The sequence below is a fragment of the Lagopus muta genome, chromosome 11 (genome assembly GCF_023343835.1).
Source record: "Lagopus muta isolate bLagMut1 chromosome 11, bLagMut1 primary, whole genome shotgun sequence".
Taxonomy (NCBI): Eukaryota; Metazoa; Chordata; class Aves; order Galliformes; family Phasianidae; genus Lagopus; species Lagopus muta.
In genome coordinates, this window is record NC_064443.1 from 18,738,767 (window position 1) to 18,754,754 (window position 15,988).

General features: G+C 44.1%; 1 long non-coding RNA gene across 1 annotated transcript; it reads left to right on the forward strand.

Annotated features, from left to right (window-relative positions):
* The first annotated feature begins 296 nt into the window (after positions 1-296).
* On the forward strand, positions 297-14,578 carry LOC125698668 (uncharacterized). Its single transcript, XR_007379250.1, has 5 exons — positions 297-507; positions 6,082-6,318; positions 6,744-6,866; positions 13,426-13,808; positions 13,956-14,578. It is a non-coding gene; the product is annotated as an uncharacterized LOC125698668 (long non-coding RNA).
* Positions 14,579-15,988: the final 1,410 nt, after the last annotated feature.

Here is a 15,988-nt window from a genome sequence, read left to right on the forward strand (position 1 = left end):
CGCTGCTTCCATTATTATTTCTCTGTTCCTTGACTTTTATCCAGTGAACTGAAAATACTCTCATTCTTGTTTGCTATTGATCAGATAATCCAGAGGTCTGAGCCTGTCTGACAGAGCTGAGAGCGCAGTTTGCTGTTAGGAGACAAATACACACAAGGAGTAGTTTAAGGTTTTTTTTTAACCCTACTTAGTATTTTTAATGTCAGTGGTACATTTGGATGGATTAGTGTTCACAGGAATTAGATTACAATGCATGGGGTCTTCGGAAGGGTTCTTTTCAGAACTCCTTTTCTTCCATTACTTTGAAGATCTTCACCTCTGCTCAGATTTATTTATTTTTTTAATTCTCCTTCAGTTACAACAGCAAAGCTTCTGGAAACTTCTCTTTGGCTCGGGGTACTTTGTAAGGACTGGCTCTTGGTTCAATGGTGAGCTCCATCTGCATGCCTGGAGGAGCATCGGGCTCGCAGGGGATGCATCGCAACCAAAGGCTGTGAAGTTCTGGAGGTGAGTTCTGAAGTTCTGGGAGGTGAGACATCCAACCAGGATGGGAAGTGCTTGTTCCTGGCCAGCCAGCTGCCTTCCCTGCCCAGCAGAGATCCTACAGGAGTTCTTTGCAGGGTTCTGAACACCCAAGTGCCCCCTGGCCGTGGGGAACATCCTGACCATGAGCCTGGACGGCAGTATTTCCTTTTCCTTACATTGTTAACACCACTCGTATCACTGCAAGGATCTGGAATTGTAAAACCAATTGCTTCCTACCATTTAGGTTCATTTTCACCTGTGATTTATAGGCCTGTGACAAGAAGACCCTTTTCTAATAAAGGGTTTTTCCAAATGAATTTTCATCAGTTTCATAGGTCACACTCCTCACTTCAGCTCTTTTGTCTGCCATTTGCTATGGCTGTTAAACAGCTTTAAAATTAAAGTGTGATTATTCAGAAACCACTTCATAAAACATGCTATGCCATTTGCCACCGGTTTTTCCTTTATGCCTTGCACTAAGCAAGAGAAACTGCTGAGCTTGAGCTAGCAATGCAAAGTTCATTATGGATAATTGTTGATTAGATAGGAAAGTGAATTATAGAGAAGAGATCAGAGGCATCTAATTGTCCTCACTGTGGATGTGATGCTTTATGGATGGAGGGAGTGTGCAGCAGGCGGTGTCATTGGTGGCACCGAGATTAGTTATAGATCTCTTCTAATGCCAGCTGACAAATAGGAGACAAATTGCAGAGTATTTAACAACCATTAAAAAGCATGTTGCTTTTGTCCAGCTTTTGGATGAGGGATAAATTAATGCAAAACTGTATTTTAAAAAGAAAAATGTACGGGTGATAATGTGTTGTGGCTGCTTTGCTGAGGAGGAAGATGGGGCTTTGATGTTCAGATCACTTAGCTATTAGTCCCTTATCTGAGTTCATTTCAGAATTATTGCTCTGATTATGGATACCATCTTCCCATCCCATGTAAAGCACAGAGCAGTGCCATTGCATACAACCTGATGTGTGTTCCAGCTTGTGGCAAAATGCATTTACAGACCTGATGGTTCTTCCAAAGCCATGAGAGGGGGAGGAATGACAGGTAATTGCAGCTGCAGTGTCCTTTTTTCCCTGAAGTAATCAAATGCTGTATGATATCACTAGCCTTAGCTACTGGTATTACTGCTATTGAGCATCCTTTGGGCATAGCACCTTATGCACAGGATTCTATTACACCCACTGAGGGAAGCGAAATGATGAGGAAGCAGCGGGCTGGGAAGGAATTGAGTTATTTCTGATAGGATGGCAGCTGAAGGAGGGGTCAGGGAGCAGTAATGAGCCAAAATGTTCAGGTAAGGAGGCAGAAAGTAACCTTATTTTCTGTGCCTTTATGTAACTGTGCCACCAACATCAGCCATTCAGCAAGTAATGGTTGGGGATACGGTGACCTGGAAAAGAGCCACATCCTCCTCCAGCAACCGGTGCGTGGAAGTGGGAAAGGGCCAATCCATGAAAGAGTGAACATGTCAATGACTACAGCTGTCTCTTAATGTGTGGGGACTTTATAGTTAACCCAGAAGACAGAATGTTCTGCGGAAGCTTGTGTGCAAGGTTAAACCTGTACATATTTCTCTCCTCCCAAAGCCTGCTTTTCCCAAGCCTCATTAACCATTTTGCTGAACATTACCATCATTACTCTTCTGCCAGGTTTTTCCACATTTTTCAACCTTTTAGGTACAGACCTTAGAATTATTGATCCAATGAATCATACTGACTTAGGTGCTGGCTGCTGCTGAAACATGCCAGCAGAGACCAGGATGTTGGCTAAACACCAAATGTATTTGTCGGAATGTTCTTTAAGTGAGGGAGTATTTTTCCACATAGAAGCAGCAGCAGCACTGGGAGCATCACCTCCTTGCAATTTCTATGGTACCACGTGAGCACTAAGGCATCTACTGGTAACGTTGCCAAGGTAAAAATAATAATAATAAAATACATCTGCTTTACTTCTTTCTTCAGTGAAAGCCCCTATGAAGACAGGCTCCCCTATGAAGACAAGCTGAGGGAGCTGGGCTTGTTCAGCCTGGAGAAAAGAAGGCTGCAGGGCAATCTCACTGCAGCCTTTCAATACCTAAAGGGAGCCTACAAACAGGAGGGGAATCAACTCTTTGACAGGGTAGATAACTGCAGGACAAGTGGAAATGGTTTGAAGTTGAGGGAGGGGAGGTTTAGGTTGGATGTCAGGGAGAAGTTCTTTACAGAGAGAGCGGTGAGGTGCTGGAACAGCTGCCCAGAGAGGCTGTGATGCCCCGTCCATCCCTGGAGGTGTTCAAGGCCAGGTTGGATGGGGCCCTGGGCAGCCTGGGCTGCTGTGAAATGTGGAGGTTGGTGGCCCTGCGTGTGGCAGGGGGTTGGAGATTCATGATCCTTGACGTCTCTTCCAGCCCTGGCCATTCTGTGATTCTGTGATTCAGTGCTACTGTAGATGTGCTAGAAGCAGGTAGGTGTTGGTCATGCCTTCTTTTTTCATATGTTTTGGGAATGCCGGGAGAACTGAGCCATTTGTATGAGCTAGAGATTGACTGAGCTAGAGAAAAATCTGATTGAGCTGCCAGAGGGTGCGCTGTGTGCATCGCATCGGGGGCTTGGGATTTTTGTCTTGTAAACAGGATTATGGTACTTAAAGAATGAGCCTAGACTTTATCCAGCACACAATGATTGGTATAATTTGAAATCTAGAATAAATATGCAGCCAGATGTGGTGCTGTCTCAGACTCTGTTGATGGTTATTGAGCATGGCCATTAAGAATAAGGATAAGGGCTTCGAGAAGCGACACAGTGAAATTAGTGATGTGATGAGCAGCAGTTGGAGTTATCTTGTTCCTGATATATGTCCTCTAATTACAGAGGTATTCATAAACTTTGATCTGCTTCTATAAGAGATATGACAACGCAATAACTATAAACTAAGTAATTACAGCTATTAAAGATTCCCAAGCATCTGCTAAGCCTGAGATGAGGCATAAGAATTAATTTTCTAAACTTGAAAAACTCTTCTCTGACGAGCTCATCTCAGGTTGGATCTGGATGTGTCCGGGGTAAAAACGGAGGTTTTGTTGAATAGGAATTTGTCAGGGAAAGGCCTGAAAATAGAGGATGTACTTGTTAAACAGGGTGTAAAGAAAAGGCTGGAAGGATCCCCACTGTAGGGCAAGGTGTTGTTTTTATTGGCACTGCTGCCCACGCGTTTCAGGTTGCCACAGGGAGGTTGTAGCAGGCAGGGATGAGATGCTCTGAGCCTCACACCAGTACCTGAACATCAGGTTTCTTTATGCTCTACCTCAAACACTTCATGTTTGGTTTTCTGCTCTATCCAATCTTCTTAAAGTGGTCAGACAGTGGTCTGCCTTCCCCAGCACCTCTAGGGCTGCCCCAGGTAACATCAGAAAGACGCCTTCTTTTTATTAATTATTCTATGAACTACTGTGATCTTGGATAACAGCAAATAAGCTAATTACAGCGTAAGTGTTTTTTCTTTTGTGTTTATAGAATGAAATGCATAATTCATGAGTTTAACAGCTCCCGGCACTGAACTGGGATTACAAAACTGAGGATAGATATCCAGCTTACTACAAAATATATATTAGCAAAGAATTTTGGCAGATCCAAGTTGCTTCCCATCAGTTTAAGAAAAAAAAAAAAAAAGCGAGCTGTACATTCTATTTTATAGAAAAATATTTTCACAGAGTATTTGAAAGAATTTGCCAGTTCACTTCTCTGTTTTGTTTTTAAGAATAAAGGGATTGAAATATTTAATTGCTTTGAATGAAACTAACTTTTCTTTAGCAAACCAACCAGCAACAAAAAAGCGATGATGATTCTCTTGCAGCTTTCCAAAACAATTAGGCTGTAATGACTGCCAAAGAGATTTTCATGTCATTTCCAACACTGGTTGGAACAATTGGAAGCAACAAATTTTTCTCATTGCGACTTTATTATCTGAGAGGAAACGACTAATTTGGAGTTTGTTATTATTGTTTTATAGTCCGTGAAATATAAGTATATAAGTAAACATTTCCATGAATTTAAATATATAAAATACATAATGTGAATAGTTAACAAGTAAATAGTTTTTTTTAGCTGAGGCTGAGCCAGGGGAGGAGAGCATTTTTTCCTGTGTGAATTCTCCAGCGTGTAGTGAGGTCTAGATTTATCTCACAGCCTTTTTCATCACACAAGTGCTATCTTGATCTGGCCCTTTTGCAGCCACTGTGGAGCTGCCCAGCTGCAGCTCTGCCCATCCCCAGGGCTGCCATCCCATCCTGACTCATCCATCTGCTCTGCTCCCAGTCATGGCAGCCAGGTGCCCCCCCAGCACTCCTACCTTTCCTGCATGGTTCGACTGTCCATCGCCTCTGTTTTCCCAGGCTATTTTGGACCTCATCCAGACCATCTGTGTTTTAAAGTGCCAACGCAACACAGGGAAGCCATGGAACTGGTGGAGCAGGTCTAGAGGAGGGCCAGAAAGATGCTCAGAGGGCTGGAGCACCTCTGCTGTGAGGAAAGGCTGAGAGCTGGGTTTTGCAGCCTGGGGAAGAGATGGTTCAGGGAGACCTCACTGTGGCCTTCCAGTACCTGGGGGGAGCTTATAAACAGGAGAGGGACTTCATACGTGGTCTGATAGTGACTGGATGTGGGGGCATGGCTTAAAACTAAAAAAGGAGCAATTCAGGTTAGATATTAAGAGGAAATTCACTTTCTTTCACCTCTGTGCCTGCCTCTCCAAGCCCCTTTATGCGTTACGCTTCTGACAACACCAATAAAAGTGGGATCCTGAACCCTTATTGCTAGGCACTACAGTAAACAATAAGGATTATGATCATTGCTACCAGTGTTTCTGATTTATTCCATTACAGTATTGCTTATGGCACATGAGCATCATTGTATACTAATGACACAGATAAATTTTGGGCCCTTATTTTTCATGACCACTCACTAGCTGTATATCATCAGTTTTCCTCTCGTTTAGATGTGTGCTTCTTCTTTGGGAAAAGTAAAACGTATCCCAGTCGTCAAGGTAATAAAGCTGGTAAAGCAAATTCTGACGCGTGTTTTACAGTGGAATTTGATTGTGTTAATTTTTCATGTGTTAAAAAAGAGCGGATGTTTGCTCACTCTGGGAAATACTTGTGGTACTTTCTGTGTTTTCTGACATCCATCACTTGTAGCAATGCAAAAGATTCCCTTTTTTGTGTCTGTGAACAAATGGAAACATCCCAGCACTTCCCTGCCAAGCTCACTGTAGGACTGTATGATTTAGTGAGGCTTGAAGTTGTATAGCTGACGCCTAAAACAAAACTTTGGGCATTGTGAATGTGCATTTTGAATGTACTCCTGCCTGCAAGTGCAGAGAGAATACCTAAGGGAAGAAAAAGAGGGAATGACGTACTTCCAGTTTGCACTGCGAAATCCCAGTGGGATGTCATGGTGCTCCAGGTGAAACAGTTCTCCCCATCCCCACTTCACCTCTCCTTTCTCAATCAGCACGTATGAGTTTACCAGTTAGATGTTCTTCATTCTATTTCTTTTGTTTTATTAGCAAGGAAATTGAAGAAATATTCGGATAAGTCGGAAATGGTCCTGCTGCACATGCACAGCAATTACCCACGTGGGTCTTTGTGACATTGTTCTTCAGCTGCAGATCCTGGGAGATCGCCACAGTCACTCACAATCAAACAAAAGGAGTATAATGAAAGTATTTTAATCTGCTGATCAGCTATTCGGAGGGAAAGGCCGTGCTAGGTGTCTTCACAGTCTGGAAATGAACACAGTGATGGTAAGCGGAATATTAGTAATTATTTACACTTCTTAGCAAGCTATTGTGTGCATAACTATGTGGGAGGTCGATTTAGCTTCAGATTTCATTTCCTGCACTTTGTGCAGTTGGAGGAGCTCCAGGCCTGGTCACACCATGCTCTGGGTGCAAAGTGGGGGCTCAGCTTCATAAGTTTGGGCTGGAAGGAGCTGCTGGAAAGCCACGTAGAGAAGGCAGTGTAGGCTCCTGCTCTGGAATCCTTCCTCACAGCATAAACTACAGTTCCAACACAGTGAAAAGAAGTGCATTCTGATGGGGTGTTTTGGGTAAGGTCTGTAATTGGGCAACTCTGAGTGGTATTCTGATGGGATGGGCATCAGTGAGGGTGAAACCTCCTTTAGGAGCTGTGAAGCTGACAGGACATCCTCTCTTCCTCATTCACGCAGTGAGCATTGTGAGCAGGACACAGGAGCCTTGTTGCTGGGGGAACAGCAGGCTGTCCTCTGCAGGATCTTCAGCTCTGAGACGCTTCCAGCTGCAACAAACATCAGTTAACAGAGTTATATGAGGTAAGGGAAATTAGCCTTATCCATGCACTCATAAGGAAAGAACAGGAAAAGTGTTCTGGGAATAAGACGAAGTCTACTATATAATTTGTATTTTGGTTCCTCGTTGTGTTTAGAATGACAAAACATGTATCAGTGCATTTATTTTCCTGCCTAAATGTTTTACCAAAAAATATACCAACTCTCCCAAATTCCCCCATGGCTGTAAATAGACCAGTGATGGAAAGAGTCTCTGGGTAAAGCTGTGCTCGCCTGCCTGAGAACTGCCTGAAGCTGCTGAAAATTACAGTATTGAGTAAAACTTCTCTCTATAAAGAGCAGACCAACTAACAGTCCTATTACTGATACACCGTGACCACAAAGGAAATTCACATAATCGTATCAGTCTGGGGGGTGATCCTACAGGAACAAGCAATAATCAGTCCTTTTGTGCTGTGGTTTCCTACAGATGTCAAACTACAGCACACTGTGCAGAAAAGCAATTAAGAATACTTTTGTTAATAGCTTCTTATTTGTCTCATTTCTTTATCATGTTGCGCCTTTTTGTATTGCCAAAAAATGTTGGACTTTTCCATCAGCTGCCCAGGCAATATCACTTTACCCAGAGCTACACGCTGTACTCGTATAAAGAAAGATATTTTTCTTTTACTGAAATGAATCCATAAAAAATATACTCTGGAATAAGTGGGGAAAAAAAAGAACACAAAATGCAATAAATTGTTCAGACTGAGAATAGGTTTTATTCACGCTTTGTCTATATAATACCTGAAGTTCTTGTACTGCTGCTGTTGTTTGTAGTAAATTAGGTATCACCTCTTCTCAGACTCTTTTTACCATTATCCTCTCTGTTATCTATTCTTTTTCCCCTACTCATCATCTTCCTTCCTCTTCGTGAAATGTTATAAAAGAGAAAATTGCTAAGTTTGAGGATCAGACGAGAGGAAAATTATGTGCTTCCTATCAGTGTGCTCAGGTGCTGGTTGTGACCAGATCTGTTGTGGCTGAGGCAGATAACTGTGGGGCCTGAATAATGCCTTCAGCCAGGTGAATGTTACTTGAGGAACAGTAGAATGGTGGAGTCATGGCATTCCCTGAGTTGAAAGGGGCCCACAGGGTCCTGGCTCTGCATAGGACTGCCTGGAAACTAACTGCATGTCTGGGAGCAAATTCTGCACGGGTCGCTAGGAAGTGGTTCATGCATTAGGGTCAAATAAAGCTCTAGATTGCTCCACATAGGAAAGAAAATTTCCAGGGGAAGATCCCTTAGAGCTGCAGGGAGATGTCTGTGCTCATTGGCTTCTGGAAAAATGAAGTCAACTGGAATATTCTGTGGAATAAGGAGGAGCCAGGTTTGGTTCATTTTCTTTTCAAAAGGAAATGGAGTTTTTCCTGTTCCATCAGTCCAGAGTGTTTGCAGCAGCTGCTGGTCACCCTGGGGAGAGGCAGGCTAGGGCCTCTCCCTCCTTCTGTTCAGCTGCCCAGACAGCTGAGGTCCAGGCAACAACTGATGCTGTCACAGATGTCATAGTGGTACAGCAGTTCAGGCACACCAGTAGGAGACACAGGGTTTGCCTTCTGCCATCACCAATCCCACAGCTTTGCAAATGATACCGTCCTTTGCACATCCCTCGTTATCAGCCAGGAAATTGAGAAGGAATCCCCATATTAAAATGCTTTTGTAGTTGCATGGATCAACTCCTTAAAGCTGAGGATGCCCGGCTTCGGTTTGGTTCTCAGCTCTCTTTGTGAGAGCACGAGGTGATGCTGCTTTCCCTCTCTCAGCACATGCACGTGTGCTTGATGTCCAGGACACGAACAAAGACATCTAATTCTCTTCTTTTTAGAAAAACAATAAACGCAGTACGTGGGTTCCAATCTGAATCCAGTTGGTAGCAAAGTGATGAGGGATGCAGTCTGATGGAGCCGGAGGAGTCGTGTTGCAGCCCATCAGTGAGAGCTGCACAGCCAATGGTAGCAAACGGTCGTGCTGTTCCCTGAGCAAAGAACTCGCATAGCATTTCAAATACATTTGCTAAAATGCATATAATGATGATAGAGCTAGGGTGAGTTTCAGTCTGTGTCTTTTTCCCCCTGGTAAAATAAATGAAGGTTATTTTTTCTGACCCTGCTGTGTGTTAGTGTAGCATGAAAACTCTATTTATTGAAAAATAGGTCGCATTGTGAGTTCGAGGGCCTGAATTTATTCTGAAATAGCAAGAAATGCACCGTGCAGCTTTCCTACAGCATTTTAGACTTTAAGGGTTAAGAATGAATTATGTGTTTTTAATGGGATGTTAACCTGAGATAACATAACTTCATTGATGAGCCTTAGGATCTGCCTCTCATAGATCTCGTGCTTGTTAGCAATCTCTACTGTATCTTATTACAAGTGGAAGCAAAAACCAGACTTGTGTGTCCCCAGTGGAAATAGCCACCACGCCGTGGCATAATGATGTTTTTAGAGGCATTTGCAGCCTACAGTCTGTTTTGTAGGCAAAAGAGCCATGGATCTTAGTGTGGCTCCACCAGACACTGTCTGTGTAGGGGATGCATCTTTGTTATGGAGCCCAAAGCAACTCAGAAACTTCTCCTCAGGGGTTAATATATCAAACAGCTCATGTGTGGAAAGAAGCAATAACACTAGTGTGTTAAGTATTGGTATTTCCTTCTTAAATTAAAAGAAAGTATCCAGCAAAGACTCCAAATGAGTCTCAGCTGCTATTGCTCTTATTGCAGGGCCATTTCCAACTCCTCAGCCCAAGTGCTATCAGTGCCATCGGCAGCCCAGGTGCTCACAGGGCACAGCACTGACAGCAGCCTCTCTGCAGAGTGCTCACCTCCTCACACGGGCAGTTTTATTCCCACTTTTGAGCCTTTTCAGAGGAGCTGCTTTGCTAAGTGTGAGTCCATCTTGGTGAGACTTGCACAGCACAGGGTGCAGTTATTAAGCCCTGCTGTTTGCTTGGGGAAAAAAAGCAAGCTAACTGGGCTGAGCGAGCAGCAGAGCCTCCCTCAAGCAGCAGCCCATGGAGCTGCCCTGTCCCAGGGCCAGCTGCACACTGTAGGGGACCCAATGCTGCCTGCCCCTGCACAGCTAGAGCCACTTTTTGTTTCATTTTTTTTTTAATGTTCCTAATTGGAACTGGTTTTGGTTGATTTCCAAACAAATATTTTACAGCAGCAGGCACTTACCCACTTTACTTCTGTTAATTGTAGGTGGTAGTACATCCCTGATCACATCCTTGTGGTCCTCAGCCACAGATAGTGGGATCAGCCAGACCACAGGTCTTTCCCCCATCCCCAGCTGCTGCACATTCCTGTTCCATGACACACTGCTGCTTTGCACCACACAATGCCTCTACTTTGGTCCATGTCTTTGCCTGCTTAACTTTCGTACTGGGGAAAATGCAGATTTATTTATTTCCTTCCTGGGAGTATCCAAAGAACGAAGGTAAAGGAGATGCTATAAAAAGAAAAGAGTGAACAAAAAAATATGGAGATCTTTTCTTTTTTTTTGCTATTGAAACGAAGCATATTTCATTGCCTAATGGGATTTATCTTCTCAGATAACATGTTTTCTGCTGCAAAGCAACAGCCAGCCCATTTCCTGTAAGCTCCTTAAGGTACAAGTTTTCGAGAGCTGTCACAATATATTGTGTTGCTTGAGCTCATTGCCAGCACGCATCGAGCTGCACGTGGGGAGCTGTGCATGCAGATTAGTCCCAGCCTTGTGCAATTTCAGCGGCTGTTCCTAAATCAAAGCAGGGAAAGTATCTACATCTCGGTAAAAATAATGCAAGAAAATCTTCCCATGAGCCACACTTATTGTTGCAGTGTCTGGGGGAAGAGAAGGAAGGAGTGTTGCTCAGTGGAAAGGGGTAGGAACTCTGTTTATTGTGTGGAGAAGGCTCTGGGGAGACCTCATTGTGGCCTTCCAAAATTTGAAAGGAGCGTATAAACAGGAGGGAGAATGGCTGTTTACAAGGGTGGATGGAGATAGGACAAGGGGGAATGGTTTTCAACTGAGACAGGGGAGGTTTAGGTTGGATATGAGGGGGAAGTTTTTCACCCAGAGGGTGGTGAGGCACTGGCACAGGTTGCCCAAGGAGGCTGTGGATGCCCCATCCCTGCAGGCATTCAAGGCCAGGCTGGATGTGGCTGTGGGCAGCCTGATCTGGCGGTTGGCGACCTGCACACAGCAGAGGGGCTGAAATTATGTGATAACCTCTGCCTTTCCCACTAAATTGATGGTCTTTCACCTTCCCACGTAAACTTCCATTAGTTGACACTGGACTTATAAATGTGTGTGGATGGGTTCGATGCTGCTTTGGTGGTAGGAAGAGACTGCAAGATGGGGATTTTCCTTCTCTTGCTGGTGAGGATGAATTCAGGTGGAAATGCTGTTTGTATTACCTAATTAAGCGTAGAATCATAGAGTGATTTGAGTTTAAGGAACCTTAAAGATCATCTGATTCCTGCTCTGCTGCCACAGGCTACAGGACGGTGTCATCACAGCTGTTAGCTAACGCATGCTGCTGCACCCCTCTTGGGTTTCCAGTCTGCATGTTCTCTCTGTGTCCCGTTCTCTCCCAAAGAGCAGCCATGTAACTTGGTTTGAGTGTGTTCACAGTTCTTAAACCTCCTTAAGGATTTGGGGGAAAGAAGAAGAAATCATTTTATGTAGATGAAGTACTCCAGATTTGTACGAGCCAATTGAGTGGATGACACAGGATATGTGATTCCTGGAAGGTTTAATTTCTACACCTCGTCTTATGGCACTGTTACTTGAAATAAGCACAGCTTGGGTGCAGAGGTGAAGGGAGGATGAGATGCTGCATGGGATAATGGTAAACTTCTGCTCCCTCCTAACGGGATTTTAAGCAATGCTCATACCTCCACAACATTCACTGAGCCGTCATGTGTTTTCACGAGTTCACCACCCTCCCAAATGAATGGAAAGAAAAATAGAGAGTGCTGACTTCATTGCTTGCACCTTGGAAGTGACTTGACAGCCATTTAGAAAAATAGTTAGCATTCAGTGATCTCCAGTGCCTCCTTCCCCATGGAGCCCACGCCAGCAGCCCCATCCGTCTCCGTCCCCCCACTGCAGCACACGGCCCTCACAGCCCCGCCACTTTGATTCATGGGATCAATAACTCCGAGGCTCTGCCTAAAAGAATGGGAAATGCAGTGTGACCCAATGGATGAGTAATGGCTGTTGTGTGTGGAGAAATAACTGGGCTGCGTCTGTGTCAACAAGCAGAGCCTCCTGAGCACAACCAAATTACAAAGATCCTTTTATTCTGTTTCTTAAATCTTTGCTTTAATGCTGACCTTATTCTTAGTGCTCTCTGGTAAATATGCTCTGGTGCTACGTGAACAAATTTGGGAGTACGTTTAAGCTGTGACTTACTTAGATTTTATCCTGCCTCATTCAGAGAAGGGTTTATAATAATTGCTTCATTAACATGTTCTAAAGCCTTTCTCATCTTTTGACTCGTGTTCCATGAAGCGTCAGTCCAGGGCTATCTTTGTGGTTTTAAGGGTAGGAAAAGCACACAGCAAGAAGTTCCTGTTGTTTTCCAAAGGCCTTGGCTTCCTTGGGAAGGCTATTGGTTTGGGGGCTTTCCTACAGCCATGGCTTTCCTTGGGCACACCAGAGCTGGTGCTGCAGACAGTGCCCAAGGCTCCGGGTGGCACTAAGGAACCTGAGCTGCAGTGTGTCCCTGAGGGCAGAAGGGATGCTCTGATGGTGTAAAGGAGAAGGTAGCAGGTATCATATCACAGTTCACCCCGTATTAAGAAAGAGCAAATACTGGCTTTGATTGTGACACATTTCTGCTTTATCCACCAAATCCACTGCTGGATGAAGCTGGCACTGGCTCCTCTTGACTCACACGGAGGGGTTTTTGGCACTTACTGCATTAACGTGTGTATTCTTTGTGGCTACAATTTAAACAAATGTTTTGAAATGGTGACAGGGAAAATTATTTTTCTTGCCTACATTAACAAGTAGGTGTCATGTATTTTAATTACTGTGACCAAGCTGCAATTACAGCTGATAAACATATGGAGATTAAGCTGCAAAACAAGAGGAACATTTATGTTTTCTCAAGGAAATGCCACAAAGATGAATAGAAGAGGGTAGAGGGGACAAGATGATGCTAAACGTACTTACTGTTGTAACTGAATTACTCTGTTTTCACTTCACATTGCACGCTTCATGACCTCAAAGAAATTCAAGTCGTCGATTTTGATCTAGAAAGCTCAACTGCATCAATAATTCCTTGTTTTGAGGAGAAGAATCGTGTCCTTAGAGCAGCACAAGCATCAGGGTATTAAAGAATGCAGTCATGGCCCCATGTATGAAACATACCCACAAGGATGTGAACCACAGCTTGCTGTAAGTACGCACACGTGCCACTGTGGCCCCCTACAGCAATGTGAGATCAGAACAGCACTGCAGTCCTCTTATCTGATAACAAGCATAATAATGTACCAATATAATTAAATTGAAAAATAAGTTTTTTTAAAAAGTGTCCTGAGGTCCTGTGCATTCCAGGAGACTTTGGGAAGGACCCCAAGGAAGAGTGAGGAAGAGCGATGTATCTCCTTGCACTGCAGCTCCCTGAAACATCGACTGGCATTAAAGCGCTCCTGAAATCTGCCTTTTTCAGTAGAGAGGACTGACCAAAGGAAATTACATTACAGCCAGACATTAATTGTTTTCCTAGCGGCTCTTGGAATGCTCGTGCATTTGTGGATTGACACAGCCCTTTGAAATCTGTCACGAACTGCAATTCTGCACTTTTGTTGCTTTACTGCAAGAGTTGTTTTCAGGATGGAGACACAGATGTCTGTCAGCGTGCTGCAGCTGAGAAAAGAGAAATTCCGTGACCAACCAAGGAGACAGGTTGGATACACTTCACTCCGGTAAAGGAGAGGGTAACATATTGATCCAGAGGGAAATAGCATTTGCCATATGCTTGCTGCTGAAGTTTTTGCCTGAAAGAACAAGAGCTGGCCCCAGACCAAGGCTCTGTGATTAAACTCGCCTTGATCTTTGTGGAAATTATTGGTTTCCTTTGGCAGCTCCTCGCAGGCTGGAGCAGGAGGGGACAGACCCAGCACTGGGCACCGCTGCCGTTGTCTCCAGCAGTCTCGGTGGCTTTGTGGCATGTGATAAAAGCAGAGGACCTGACTGCCTGACAGAAAATCTGCCATCCCTCCGAGGTACTTCTTGTGCTGTAGTGAATGTCTTCCAGAGGAGGTCTGTCCTATTTTTCTGTAATAACATAATGTTGCTATAAAAGGATGTCAAAACAATATCCGTTCAGAGATTCGTTCGGTTCAGTATTCAGAGGGGTATCTTTTGTGGTGGTGTATCACACTTTACAATTCTAATGTAAAAATATCAATACCACTTTGAGCAGTGATACAGACCTCTGCTAATTGAAAGTCTTATTTAGCTATGTAGGCTATGGAACAATGGTCGCTGCTCCTGACGAGGATCGTGCTCAGGGACATGATTTAGCAGAAGGTTGTTAGAGTTAGGGAAGTATGGTCAGGTTGCAGTTGGACTTGATGATCTTTAAGGCTTTTTCCAACCTGAGCAATTCTATGATTCTGGATGGAAGGAGCAGATGCAGATTTTTGCTCCTTTACACACTTTACCTCCCTGAAAGCCCTTAAGTGAGCTTCACATCTCTCTCTGGTCCTCCTACACGTGTTGGATTTGGTATTTTGTTGCAGGCAACAGGCTGCCCCAGGCTGCCCCAGGCTGTCCATGCCAGTTCGTGGCTTCCGCAGCCTGAAATAGGCATTGATAATTCCTAATTTATTTTTGGAAGCCAGCTTCCATGGAATGCTCTCACCAGCAGTATTTTAACTCACCACTTGAAGTTACTGTGCCTGAATTTTACCTCCTTCAAAATGGGGGGCGGGAAAGACAATTTCCTCTGGCCAATCTGACCCAATCTGCATCAAGCTCTGGTGCACAGGAGATGATGTGCTGGGAGCTGCAGCCTGGCCAGGCCCAGGCTCACATCTCTGCTGCTCTGGGGGCAGAGAGCTGCAGCTGAGACTGGCAGTGATGTTTTGTCTTTCCTGTGCTCTATGGCCGCGCTTCAAGTAGACAAACCAAGGATATTAGCAAGTTCAGAACTGCTCTGCAGCTTCTAACTCGCTGCTTATTTGAATGGCTTTTTAAGTGGCAGTAAAATCAATGGTATACCAACCCTCTTCTTAGGCATGCTTGCACTGATGGAAAAGCTCACTGCAGATACCAGAGCCTTTCTCTCTCAGTAATAACGCAGAATGTGTTTATTACTTCCAGCCATGGTTGTTTTTGTTTTTGTTTTTTTTGCTGATAGCATGAATAAAGTTAATTGCCACATTTTAGTTTCTCTTTGTAATTAAGAGTTGATCCTTCAGTGCTTTTCACTGCAGTTACTGGCAATTGAAGTTAATCTTTTTAATCATTGCAGGAGAGGCAATGCACTCCAGGATGCATCCCATGTAAAATATGCCATCTTTGGAAACATAGCTATGCCTGGGAAAAGCTAGACTAATGCATCCAGAGAATATGATGTGGAATGTATGTTTTTAGAACAGCAATCTGATTTCTGGTTTGAGAGTTGGGTGAAAGTTATGAAAAAGGAAGGCAATTCCCAGGCTGCTACAGCACAAGCCATGATTATGGTGCGCAGAAATCATACAGCCAGCGTCTTTGTTATTAGGGCTTAGTCTGTTTTGCTCTTGTTTTCCTCTGTTTCACTTTTTTTGTTGTACGACCAAGTTTCCTCATTGTAATTTTCTTCAGGCCCTTCCTCATTCAAACATCAGAAATTCAATCAGTGCTACAATTAATGAAAGAAAATGAGCTTGCTTTCATTACGCTGCAGCTAGCCAATGCTGCAGGGCAGGCAGCAGCTCCGGGGACAGTGATGCCCCATCCAGCAGAGGTGGCATGGGCTGCAACAGCCATCCCATGAGCAGGAACCATCCCACGCTTCAGCAGCTTTGTGTTGCACAGGCAGTGGAACAAACCCATGCAATTGCATCATTTGTGCATACTGCACACATTGCTTGACCTTACCGTTGTGAAGGTGTGCTTTGCTGTGTTG